The sequence below is a fragment of the Anneissia japonica genome, unplaced genomic scaffold (assembly GCF_011630105.1).
Source record: "Anneissia japonica isolate Jap-2015-1 unplaced genomic scaffold, ASM1163010v1 scaffold288178_len262860_cov156, whole genome shotgun sequence".
Taxonomy (NCBI): domain Eukaryota; kingdom Metazoa; phylum Echinodermata; class Crinoidea; order Comatulida; family Comatulidae; genus Anneissia; species Anneissia japonica.
Window position 1 is genome coordinate 130,607 of NW_022698840.1, and position 13,760 is coordinate 144,366.

The 13,760-nt window shown below is 33.2% G+C and overlaps 1 protein-coding gene across 2 annotated transcripts in view; it reads left to right on the plus strand.

Annotated features, from left to right (window-relative positions):
- Window positions 1-1,338: 1,338 nt before the first annotated feature.
- Window positions 1,339-13,760, plus strand: part of LOC117102766 (polypeptide N-acetylgalactosaminyltransferase 1-like) — a 20,489-nt gene continuing 8,067 nt past the window's right edge. Inside the window, exon 1 of one of the 2 annotated variants that reach the window (XM_033243173.1) lies at window positions 1,339-1,461. The gene's annotated coding sequence lies outside the window, so the exon portion shown is untranslated. The remainder of the gene's footprint in view (window positions 1,462-13,760) is intronic. The other variant, XM_033243174.1, reaches the window with a different exon arrangement.

The window sequence follows — 13,760 nt, forward strand, 5'->3', positions numbered from 1 at the left end:
ACGAAAACTTAATATTCTTGTGCTTTAAGCTTGCTTACTGACCCTGACCAAATTAACTTTAAATTTGTTGGCTTGCATTTTCACTGGTTGTCTTTAATTCGTTCCTAATAGCCCACATATATTGTTGGCTATTACAGCTATCTGAAATGAGACAAATTATAAAATCTTAGGTTCACTGAAATGCAGCATTACGGTATGTGAAGTAATGCTAGGTTATTCGGATGAGTTGCATTCTCTCCTGATTGCTTATAGCATGGAAGTATTTAATTTTACTGTTGTGGTGATGTGTAGTAGGTTAGAAACTCTTGGTATATCATGCCTTCATACTGTAAAAAATGTTTTAATATTACTCATCCAGAGAATGATTTTACTATCTCAGGGACGGATCCAGGATTTGAAAGAGGGGGGGGGGGGTGGAGTTCAAAATGTTTAGGAAAAACCCCAGGAAGAAGGGAAAATTTTGATTTCTAAATGGCCAGAAATGAGCTTTCCCGACTTCTGAGGTGTCTTTTACTGACCTTAAATTTCTTTAAAATTCAAGGTTTCCCCCCTCTTGAAAAGGTCAGGTAATTTTATCGAGTCGTTCTTAGGCCTATGCATAGAGAAAAAAAATCAAGACATAGGCAATATATTGTTATATTCCAACAATATTGAGTAGTTGGATACGTAGTCTTTCCTCCATGGACCGATGAACTGATAGGCCTGAAGAACGCACTTTCGTACATAAATTATTACGACGTCGAACCAAAAACAGTGTTTTTAATTTTATTTAATTGAAGGCTAAATGAGCTAAGCCTAGTTTGTCCCATCTGCCAACCTATGCCTAGGTAGGTTAGCATGCCTTTTGTTATCCAGGACCCAGTAATATTTTGCTACGTTCCTTCACAGAGGGGGTTCGTCCGAACACCCAGAATCACCCCCTGATCCGCCACTGCTATTCAATGGTATTTTGCGCAAGGAAGTTTACAGTATACAGTACATACTTTCAACATGGTATTTGTACAATAATAAATTTTTATACTACATGACAATTACAGTATTCACTAAGGCTACTAATATCTCAAATGGTTTAAAAGAGCCAAGAAAAAATTGAATTGACCAAATTGTGGAAATATTTTGCTGAGCAGTACAGTTATTATAGGCAAGCTGTTGCTGCACCAGGAAGTAACTGATGAGTACTGCTATTGTTGTCCTCCAATAATGAACTACATAATGTCTTCATGAACAGGCAAATGGATTTAGGGATACTGATTAAAATAAAAGCACAGAGAGGACAATGCTGTCTTGTTCAGCCGTACAGTACATCTTCCATTTTGAGTTGGTTACAATATTGACTGTAAAATTTTTAAAAGCCCATATAAACAAAGTGTGTAAATCTTGTTTACGTTGGAATATATTTTTACTGAAACAAAGAGTTAACTAAATTGTGGTAAACTCTCTGTCATCAGATTAAATATTGTGGTAAGTTTTACTAAAATATTTTACAGCTAAATTAAAAAATGCCTATTACAAAGTTTTCCAGCTATAACAATGTTTACATCAGAAGTTACTTTCAGTTATGGAGGGCAATTGTCAAGCTTATTGACATGAAATTTTTTTTAGAAAATTTTATAACAGTTTTCGGTTTTTATATACTGTACAGTTTTGTTATGAAGTTGTGATTTTTTTAGTTCTGATTAGTGTACAGTATGAGCAGATTTCTTACTCCTTGGCTGTTCTGGAGTCAGCCATATTAGTTGCCTAATATTTCAACTACATTCTGTTAGGCTATAAGTGTGTACTAGAATTGCTTTGGTCAAGCATTGTGAGTTGGAAGCATGTTTTTCTTTACTTTGAACATGTAAGATTTTTGTTATTTGATGGTCTTCAACGATTCGGTTATTAAATTTACACTTTGGTTATTTTTTTATAAGAATTAGTAAGATTTTGCCCAGGCTCAGTGTTCTTATTTTGTTACCAATTTTTTCTGCTCAAAATGTTCTTATTTTGTTTTAACTGTACAGGGTAGGTCTACTGCACTGTACTATATGTGACTAGTGATTTGTTGGTTTATCTATTTTTTTTGGAAATAAAAACCTCATTTAACATTTTACCTCAGCCTCAATTTGTTCTTATTTTTTTCTTATTTTTTTTTTATTCACTTTCAGCCTCGGTGTTTTTATAAAAAAAATTCCCTTGATTTATGATGTCACAAGAACCTTCTAATGTTTGTTAAAAATTTTATTTATCCTGAGATTTTTATTCCTATGCTTGCACACAATGCAGTGTTCTCCCAATTGAAACATTTTTACTGATAAATTTGTTTAAAAATTCAGATATGTGCGCAGTTTGAGGCATTACCCCTTTTTGAGTGGTGTTTAATGACTTCAAAAAGCAATACTATACAGTCATAGCCTATGGCATAGACTAGAATGATGTTATTTATTGAAAGAAGGCCAGCTTAGACTACCTAATCATTGGTAATTTTATTCAAACACAAAATTTTTACCGGTTGGCTGGTTATGTTTACCGGTAATATTGATGGCTAAAATGGCTTTGGAAGATCACTGCGTTGGTATGCTAAAGTTTTGCTTAAACTTGTTGAAACAGTTACAGTACAGTTGAAACGTACTGTGAAAAATCACCACTTTATAAGAGGTGGTATATTTGAATTTGAGTACTTCCAGTACAATTGAAGTATTCCGACTAGACTTGTAGTTTCCCTGTAGTACAGTTTGGGGAAAGCCAAGGCTGATTCCAAGCTGATTTACACTTTGCTGTTCATTGCTTATGACAGCTGAACATATCAGATCACCATTTTCTGGCTCTATAGTACATATTCAAGAAAACCGGTTTCATGATCTCCTTTTTTTTGTCCTGTTGCTTTACCTTTTTATTTACTTTTAGTGCAGTATTTTTAATTTCTTACATTTATGTTTTCATTGTTATTACTTATTTGCTCTTTTTCTTTGTATCGCTTAATGTAGTATTGTTTGATATATTGTAATGTAGTTCTCTTTGATTTCTGTGTGCAAGTTCTGTAATAACACAGTGTAGGATGCCCCCCCCCCCCTTGCACTTACAATTACTTTTAAACTTTGACATCTATGATCTCAGTGCAAATTCTGGAACACCCGCCATAGTAACAACTAGGACGCCCTCTTTCAATTACAATTACTTTCTATTGTTTTCTGCGTGAATTGGACGCTTCTATTTGTTACACGCAAACAGCGGAGAATGCTATCTTGTTATAATAAGATCTTTGGTTCAAATGCATTTATTTCAAAGAGGAGTCCTTGCACCTTGTACTTCTTGTTCTTTCCATTCTATAGATTTTTTTTATTCTCTATTTGAATTGTATTTATAGGCCTTAGGCCTATTTCTATTTAAATGCTGGTGAGAAGCCTAATAAATGGAATATAGTATTAAAAAATAATTTTATATTAATCTAGTTTTCACTTTTAATGAAATGAAGTGACCTCTACCGGTAATTTGAATAAATTGTAAGTATTTCCATTAAATATGTCATTTTTTTTTTTGTAAAAAGCATTTATTGTACTGTACTGTAGTGTTTTTTAAAATATGTTTACTGTACATGTATTTATCATGTAGTAAACCTATTAAATTCAAGATTGTTGCTGGCAAATGTTTATTTTATATTTAGGCCTATATATAATTTATTTATTTGAAATTCTTCAACTCAGAAATAAATTATTTCATATTCACTGTATGCATGGCAATAAATAAATGAATCTTTTGAATCTACTGTATACCACATGTTTTTCTTTACTAATTTATTCTCTTCACATAACCTTATTCATAATGTCATGAATATATTTCATGAAGTATAAACATTTGACAGAGTGTCTGTTCAATTGCAAAATTAATCTAGTTTTATATTTCATAAGTTTTTGGAAAACTAATTATTTTGTTCCAAATTGAAAAATAAGAACACTAAGCCTCTCAGCCTGTGCAAAATTTTACTGGTTCTTATAAAAAAAGGGTAAAACAAATCTGGATAATGTATTTTTTAGAAAGTTTTTAAATACCTTATTGACTCTTACTATTAGTCTGAACTTGCCTGTTAATTTTTATTAATGATTCTTTTTTCATTCTCTAATGAACATACAATTTTTTTTTTAAAGACAAATAAGGCAATGTTCTCAAGACTAGTGAACTATGATAATTTGATCAGTGGATAAAGTAGCCTTTTTAAAAGGCCTGGAGTACCATGATATATTAGCAAGGCAGGGAGCTACTCATTAGCACATTAAACATGCCTAATTGGAGTTGAAATGCTAACTGTGAAACCAACTATGAGCGGCGTTGGTGTTCCTGTCACAAAGTCAATTGTCATCTTGGTGTGTAGCTAACCAGGCTTGTCAGCCATGGTCATACATTGATCCCACCTATTGTCATTGCTATTGTTCCTATTAAGACTATATTCTAGTTCTCTATAAACTCAGTGGTAATTCTATATACTTTCTCTTTATCAGTGAGTTAGGAATCTAGTTCGTTTCTAGTTGTTTATTCTTTTGATATCGGCAACTGAAATAGCAGAAATTCATCACAATAAACATTCTACTTTTACATCATAGACACTAGATGAAATGTAGTGATATTCATCTGGTTTGTATATACAATGTGATGAATTTCAAACATCGAAATTGTCAGTTGGTTTGATAAAATTGAAATTTTTCATACTAAATAAAATGGTTTGTGCTGATGTTTAGATAAGTTACTATTTTATTAAAATATATATTATATAAATACTATTTAGTAAGTAATACTGTACTGCATTGACTATATATGTAGTACTCAGTCTGTATACATGTGAAGTGTGAAAATGTGGTACAGCAGTATACAATATTTTTTGAAGATTTTTTTTGGTGTTGGCAGAATAATAATTACATGTCACATGCTGCTAACACCTGTTAACTCTTTGAGAAGATTGTGGCATATGTAAAGCACAGAAACATTAACCTTTGACACTAGTAACGATAGCAAAGTGAGTGATTTGTTGGCGACATTAGCTTTGTGTGTTTACCGTAGGCCAAAAACTGACATCTTTTTGAGGCGAAATGAACCCTACTTGATTATAAGTGTCAACAGTCTCAATGTTACATATTGGATAACATTTAAAGTAAAAATCATATTGTACAATAGGCCTACTATAAAGACTGTTGCTGAGTGAAGATACATATTTTGAATAATAGGAAATTTGAGCCACTGCATGAAATATTTTAGGTACATACTGTAAAATAATAATGTTAATGTATTAGGCCTTGTAGTATGCATAACAACTTTTTCTATTTTATTTTAGGATCATATTTTTTATAATTTTCTTTATATTTAATTTTGTTGGTGCCATACATACTGTACATGAAAAGACATGTGCGCAGTGATTTATTGCAGTAAAAGGTAGACTATCCCATAACTCTCATTTTGCTGAATTGCATGAAGGTATGGTCTCTGACTACTGTAGAAGCCAGGCCTGTAGCCAGGTTCTTCCAAGGGTGAGTTCTCTGGGCGTGAGGACCAGGGTTGAAGCCTCGGAGGGGTCGGCGAAACACCTGAATCCAGAGGTTTTTGTGTTTTACGAGTCCAAAATTCTATAATAGCAGTTATGTTTGAAAAAGGTCTGCAGCAAAACATTCTTTGTGAGTTTGGGTAGGTCTGAAATGCATAGATGGGTTGGAGGACTTGTTCTGGAATTCGAGGGAGGGTTTGCCCAAAAAGATGGGGGATTTCTAGAAAAGGGGGTTTGCCCCCTCCCCAAGGATACGGGCCTGAAAAGCTGTAGATATCCGCTAAGTAGCTTTGTGTTTACATCATTCTACAGGTTGAAATCAACCAGAGCATCGGGTTCCGGGTAACCCTTACTTTTCTGAGATATGTGTACACTGTACCTCAGGTTTTAAGTACTTATTCGAGAAGACTCCTACCATTCAGGAGGGTCTCGAACCAGCACTAACGTTAAGGTTAGCCGCGTTCCTGCCCTACAGCTCAACCCCTTAATTCAATATCATTCAAAGCATATAACAAATGAATTATTAAATTATGTATTTGTTATTTTTGCTGTTATTTGGTATTTATATACCGCCTTTCCTTTGAAGGTTACATAGAACTTTGTTTTCCCTGGTCAACCGCAAGCGGTTTGGCGTAGCGGCAGCTGGTCACAGGCAACCCCATTTATATAATCGAGTTGCTGGGTAGAGAGAAACAATGCAGATAAAGTGCCTTGCTCAAGGACACAAGCGAAATGCACAACGCGGGATTGAAACGCCAACCCTGAGGTTGGGAAATCAAACTTGTTTCCACTGTGCCCAACAGCTTCCGATTTGTAGATGTGAAGATTGTTTGCCTAGTAAACTGTCTAGATACCATAAACATTAAGAACTAGTGCAGTTCAATGCTTCTAGGATTCTGATTTATTAGATTCATGATTGTTTATTTTAATATTCTTTACGACCTAGATGTTGCTCGAATGCAGATATTGTACAATTTAGATAAATTATTCATGTTGCTGCGTGTTCAATTGAAAGGTACTTAATACAATAAAAAATAATAAGTATTATTATTATTATTATTATTATTTTTTCATTATAATATTAGGCTTTATTTATTAGAATCTTTTATTTTTTGAGGACACTGTCTCAATCACGATTCCTGAGCACCTGGTCGTCTGTGGCAGGGCAATGTTTTTCTGGTTCTTTTGTTTGAGCCACCTAGGCAGAGGTCCGGGAATGCACCAGGGTCATGATGGATGGTGACCCCAAAGATTATTGCCTTTTTATTTTGCCTGTCTACCAATCCGTCTCAGTTTGTTATAAATAAATATTAAAAAAAAATAAATAAATAAATAAAATAAAATAAATATTTTTTTAAAAAAAGTACTATACTCTGCAGGTGGAAAACGTTGCTGCAAGAAGCTCTGCCAGAGATGGATACATGTGCCAAATAAGATGACATTATTACAGTATTATTATTATTATTATTATTATTATTATTATTAATATACCTAGTGGAATTAGCGATGTGTACCTATGTCTCTACGGCTGCTAGTAGTTAATTATGGATTATGGATTAGTGTTTGCATGCATGTTTTTTTTAGTATAAGGTAAGTTTCCAGTGCCGTGTAATTTTTTTTTTTTTGATTTATAATGTTAAAATATTACAGTACGAGGCCAATTGATATTTGCTGTTATACAGTATCCCAGCAAATTTGTAATCTGTGTCTTACCATATGACATTGTGCAGTAAACTTATGCTTTAAACATTCAGCTATGCCTAGCTGGAGTTTTTAGTTCCGATGAGGAACGCTAGGGATACCCTGCTGATTGACTGCTTTTTTCACGGCTGATTGACTTTGCTTTTTTTGCTGATTGACTTGATTTTTGCTGATTGACTGTGTTTTTTTTTAATTTTTTGAGAAAAAAAAAGCTCGTTCAGAAATTGAACCAGTGACCTCTCACATCCTAACATTTACATTCGTACCTCTAGACCGAAAAGCCATAGTTACTGTGTTTCACACCCTAAGCTACATTCATGCCTCTAGACCAACGAGCCATTGTTGTTACTATCATTTGAAGGGGCTCTAAGAATACTCGGCTAACTGATAGATCTTTTTTGCTGATTGATTAATAGATGTTTTTCATTAACCTGGTACCTCTCACACCCTGAGCTACATTCATGCTTCTAGACCAATGAGTCATTGTTATTGTGTAATTTTGAAGGAGCTCTAGGAATACTTGGCTGATTGATTGTTTGATTGATTGATTGATTAATAGATCTTTTTTGTATGGGCGGCCATTAGGGCCAAAACACTCTACTACCTCTATTATACTGCCCTCATCAGAGCTTTCAAGATTATGAGAACTTGTTTTTATTATTACCTTTAACAATATTGTGTTAAGCTCTGTACATTATCAAAAAATTTTTGACAGAAAACCGTATGCCCGTATGATAGTCTTGATTACCCTATATGGTCATGATGTGATGTCATCATGACCATATTTAGGCATGTCACATGTGGTTGTCAAATAAAATTTGATAGTCTGGACAGGGCTTTAGTTATTATTTCAGAAATTGAACGTATCCCTAGAGCTTACAATGTGCCCATCACACAGAATAGGGAAAGAAATTATTGAATATAATTTAAGCAAATAACTCGCACATAATGTAATTATTTGGTGGCAGTATGGTAATTACCAATTGTGTTAGATTGAGAGTGAGCCAAACATAAATTACTGTATTTGAACACTACATAATTTGGTGAAAGAGTATCTACTATGTAGGCCGAAGGCCCAATCTGGCAATGTTAAAAAAAAAAAATAGCAACTTGCATTTTCGCGTTGAGACACTTCCCATAAAACCTGGTTTTATGATTGTATTATAAATGAAAACGTTTTGCCATTTGACCCACATGCAATACAGTAGAAGACATTATACACAGCACGTTCATTATGGCATACTGTATTTCTTTTTTAGTTTATGTGCAAACATTTACATTCATACAGTGTGGCCAAAAATATTAATAATTTCATTAATCATTCTGCCGTCTTACTGTCTACCCTGTTCCCATGTTTTTGCCATCTGTCCAATTTCATGTTTTTGTATCTCATTTTAATCATGACTTACTGTATCAGCATCTTGATTGCTGAAAATTATAATTTTTATAAAATTAGATAAAAAATGTGTACCTACAGTATACATATTTTTTAAAGATATATTTTCATCAACATGTACTTTTTGTAGTTCAATGGAATTAGGGACTTAGCTTGCATTTGTTTTTCTTATTTTAAATGAATATGAAAATATTTTCATTATTTCTATCATATCTCATTGATGCAAAAATTTTAAGTGAATTTCAGCATTTGGAATTTCATTATTGGTATGGCATTGCTTTAAGTTAAAGAGATGTACACAGTACAAGGGACTTGAGTTCAAAGTTCGAAGTGTGTAGAAAGCTGAAGTACTGTAGCTGTACCATAATGGCCTGTTTATACTTCAACGATAACGATAAAAAAGCTAAAAAGCAATTGTTTATATAGAAAATAAAAGGAATTAAGAGAAGTTTTTACACTAGAATGGTTCGATAACGATTGATCAGTTATACGATAACAACATATTTTGACAAATCAAATCAGATGATGTCTTAATCATGGGAAAACATTAAAATCATAGTAGTAGCAACGATTTTATTGTTTTCTCCATGATTATGACGTCATCTGATTTTGATTTGTTAAAATATTTTGTTATCGTATCAAATCGTCCTAGTGTAAAAACTTCTCTTATTTCTTTTGTTTTCTATATGAACAATTGCTTTTTAGCTTTTTTATTGTTATAGTTATCGTTGAAGTATAAACAGGCCTTTATACAATGTGTACATGTACTATACAGTAGCTTTCTGCTGTCTGGAGGAATAATGTATGAATATTCAAGAATAGTACATAGGCCTAATGAGATTTTGAAATTCAGTGGAAAGAATAAGTGAAAATATATATACATACTTTAAATAAAATAATACAAAATAAAGAATCATTAAATACTTCAAATTTAAACTGGGTACATTGTATACATTCATATTAAATGTACTGTAATTAAATGTTAAATAAATTGTTTCAGTATTGCTCCATGTAGTTTGACAATTTATATCGTATCTCAGAGATCCTGAATACTGTATATCAAGTTTTATAAAAACAGTATTATAAATTTAAAAAGAACCTAGTTGAATGTAAATAATAATTTGTTTAGAATCAGCTGGTTTTTTGTATTTAATTTTAAATTGTTTATGATTGTTTAACACCATTTGCTGTGTGAACATAATGTTCCTTAATGTGATTTTTTTTTAGAAATAGCCATAAATATGCTGTTAATAGACAAATTAGGATGCATTTATGGATGAGTACATCAGGAGAAGGGAGCCTTTTGGCAACCTACAGTCGGAACCAGGCTGAAGATCATTGTTATTATTATCATGTGCATTATTACAGGATAAGTAGACCCTAATAAGATTAGCAAATACACACGTGTCTTTACCGGCCATAAATTCTCTACTTTGCCTTAGTTTGTGTTGTTTCCATGGAGACTATCCTCTCATTATGTCAGGTGCTGCTCGCTGGTTGGTAGACTCTCAATAGAAGTTCTGAAGACTGTCCAAGAACATTGCAAACTGTTGATAAATACACTGTTTGGCACTGAATTATATTTTCTATATCAAACAAGTTTGATTTCAGGAACAGTTGTTTGATGCCAATATATGCCCTAAAACACAGGTGAGCCAGTGGTTTTTTTGCAGCCCGCAAAAATGAATTAAAAAACCCCTATGTATATGCGGCCCGTCAACCATCTTTGGCTAGAAAACACCATTGTTTTTTGCAGCCCGGCACACAAACTACTGTAAAATTTATAGTGAAACTGAGCATTTTGGATTGGCACTGAAACATCAAAGTTGGGTTGTGGCCCTCTGTGTTGAATCAATAATTTACTTTGGCCTTCCGACCAATTTTAATGCCCACCCCTGCGCTAAAGCCCTGTTCAGACTATAAAAAAAAATCAACAAAAACATGCAACCTGCTTAAATATGGTCAGATAATGACCATAGGCATATCATGACTATAATATGGCGAAAATGGACAAAGCGGAAAGCTGCTCTTTAGTTGCAAATAAATATTTGTTTTGAAAGTACTTTCATTCAACAGAGAACCAATAGCAGAAGGGAAGGAAACAATACATCCAACAGTAATCCAATAACGAGTGAAGTAATATTTAAAGGAGAACCAAATTTTAATAAACAATAGACAGGTTCAATTTTGCGACGACAAAGTAGAACTTAGAGCATACCGGGTAATGATGTCATGTTAATTTAACTGCGCATGTTTTTAATGGTCCAGTTATGTCCTTAAAAATCTGAAACAGTTGTCAGCTAAATTTATGTTCAGGTCTGAATTTGACTGTACTATGTTGAATAATTGACCAGGTAAATAGTGATTAAGTTTATACTGATTTTGTTATTGTTGCACATCTTTTACGGTTGTGTCTCTGTTATGAAAGAGAAGCAATAAAGTTACTTACTTTACGCTGGTAATGTTTCCTGCGTATATTTTGATATGCCACATAAGTTATGGAAGGAATTTAACCAATTAATAAGGATCTGTGAAAATATCTAGATTTCCTATTGACTATTAACGTAGCATATTAAAAGAAACTACTATCACAGAGTAGCCTGTGTGTACCGGTAGAAGTAATACCATCAGAATAAACGTACACTCACATTAGTTCGTCCCCTTGATTTGATTTGATTTAATTTGATTTATTCAATTTCGACAACAGTACACAAAGACAAGAAATGAATATTAGAAAATATACTATCGCCAAGGAATGGCAAAAGCAAAGTGAATCATTGTTGAAGACTCTCCTTTAACAGAAATATAAATATAAATAATTTAAATGCAATAAATTAAAAATATTAACAAAGTACGGTATTTACAATAGTATATGTACTGCAGAAGCAAGTAAAAAAAATATCCTTTCCCGTACCGGGAATTGAGCCAGGGCTGCGTGGGTGAATACCTTGTATCCTAACCGCTAGACCACACAGTAAAAATTTTGTGAATTTTTTCTGCAAAACTTTGAATATTCAATATAGTGAAGAAGTGTCTGTGTATTGTACAAGCGCCCTGACCATCTTACATTAGATGGATATGCGCTGTATAAAACTACAATATTACTATTATTATTATTATTGATTGCATTAGAAATGCTAATCAGATGGAATCCCAATCCAAGTGCGGATCCAGAATTCTTCAATTGAGGGGGCAACTATTTCATAGGCCTAGATGTAATGTACGGTACTACAGATAAATATGTATGCTATAATGGAAGGATTCAAGTTCAATATGCTACAAAATATTGTTAACATTTACTATTTGTATGCCATTTTGTATTTTTTTTCTGTTGAAAATAAAAGGCAGCATTGGAAAACCAGGGCGCATTCACCTTCCCCATTTCCCTTCCCAAATCCACCCCTGTAATCCATAATGAGTATAGTATTAATTTGTAAAAATTTTTTAATTTTTTTAAAAATATTTATCTGTATTTCTTCTACATGCTACTGGTATCTAGTTTTTTTCAAATATTTTTTAAGTATCAAAAATGTTCTTCTGGTGGAAGTGGCTATACAGTATGGATCACAAATTTTGTGTGTGAACAGACAGGTGGCTTTTTGGCTTTATCTGTTTGGATAAGATTAAAGATACTGTAGCCTGTTGTTTCAAAGAGGAAAAAGTTCTACAGGTATGTTATACCATAGAGAAAATAGAACAGTTCCATTTTCTCTATGGTTATACAGTACCTCCATGGTTGGACTAAAGGTACATTTTAAGGGAAGAATTTTGCATTGAATGTAAAATTCTACAATTTTTTTGTGTTTTTACTACAAACATGTAATTTACAAGGCATTGCAATAATTATGATGCTGTCTTGATAACATTTCATACCCAAAACTCTGCCATGCTGTGCTAAGGTCTCTACCATAATATTCTAAGCTGATTACCCTGGTTATAATGTCTAATATGCAATGTAAATCCTGTCATTATTAGCCAATCAGGGACCGGCTTTCAATGGGTACTGTAGATGTGTTCTGTTCTGAAGATGGTATCCATGCAGCATTTATTATATTAAATAGGCATGAATTTTACAACAGAATTGCCTTGCAATTCTTAAGATGGTGTTGCTGTTTTAACAGTTAGTGAGTCACACTGTTATGATGACACAGTATGTATCGCTATTTTTTAATTTTTTTTCAACTGACTGGCTTGTTCAGATATATTTTTAGGTGATAATCTTGCACATATTTACTCATTGCCTGCAGCGTTGATTTAAGTTGCATAATTAGTGATTATAAAGGTAGTACTACAGTAGGATACTGTATCACGTCACAAATATTTCATATTTTGCCATCAAGTGTCTGACTAGTCTTTGGAGGTATTTATACCTCCATAGTCTGACAGCTAATAGAGGTGCACCACCTTCGACTTATTATTAGTGATTTATTCTGAAACAGGTAAACATTCCTAATTACATCTTTTAACCAGTCACTGGATCTGAATGCTTTCTCACACACTTATGAAAGGATTTGGTAAAGAAAACGTCAAAATTGTGAAACCATTTGATGTACTCAGCCATACAGTAGTTATAGCTAATGTTGGTGTTGTAGATTTTTGGATGGATATTTAACAAACTTACAGTAGCTTCAGGGCACAGATTAGATTCACAATAGTGATTATTTGTTTTGTTGCTTGATTGTTTTACTATTAAATCTTGACCTCTTGCAAGACTATTTTGTATTGAAAGGGTATTTCCAGTATAAAGAAAGTTCTGAATTAAATTATCACCAAAATCATCAGCCTAAAAATAGGCTTCACTGCTGGTAAGGGGACCCTGTCGAACAGCTCACCTCCCGTCGACCATACTTCATCAGACTAAAGGAAAAAATGTTCATCTTAAAAATCAAATTCCATTTGCTGTCACATGTTCTATAGGACCCGTTCTATAAAGTCTCAGTACAGTTCAAAGTTCAAAGTGGCCAAAATTGCCTAGGTGCCAGGCAGTTTAATCCTATGAACATTATAGCTACGCAAGTGATTGTCTAATGGATATTAGTTGGACATGCATGAAAAGGGTTCAGCGTTTCTATAGTGAGAAGAGAATGATCTAAATTAAATTGGGAATCCTTTCTGATGCTTCATTGTTCATGCTACTACACATGACATTTATAT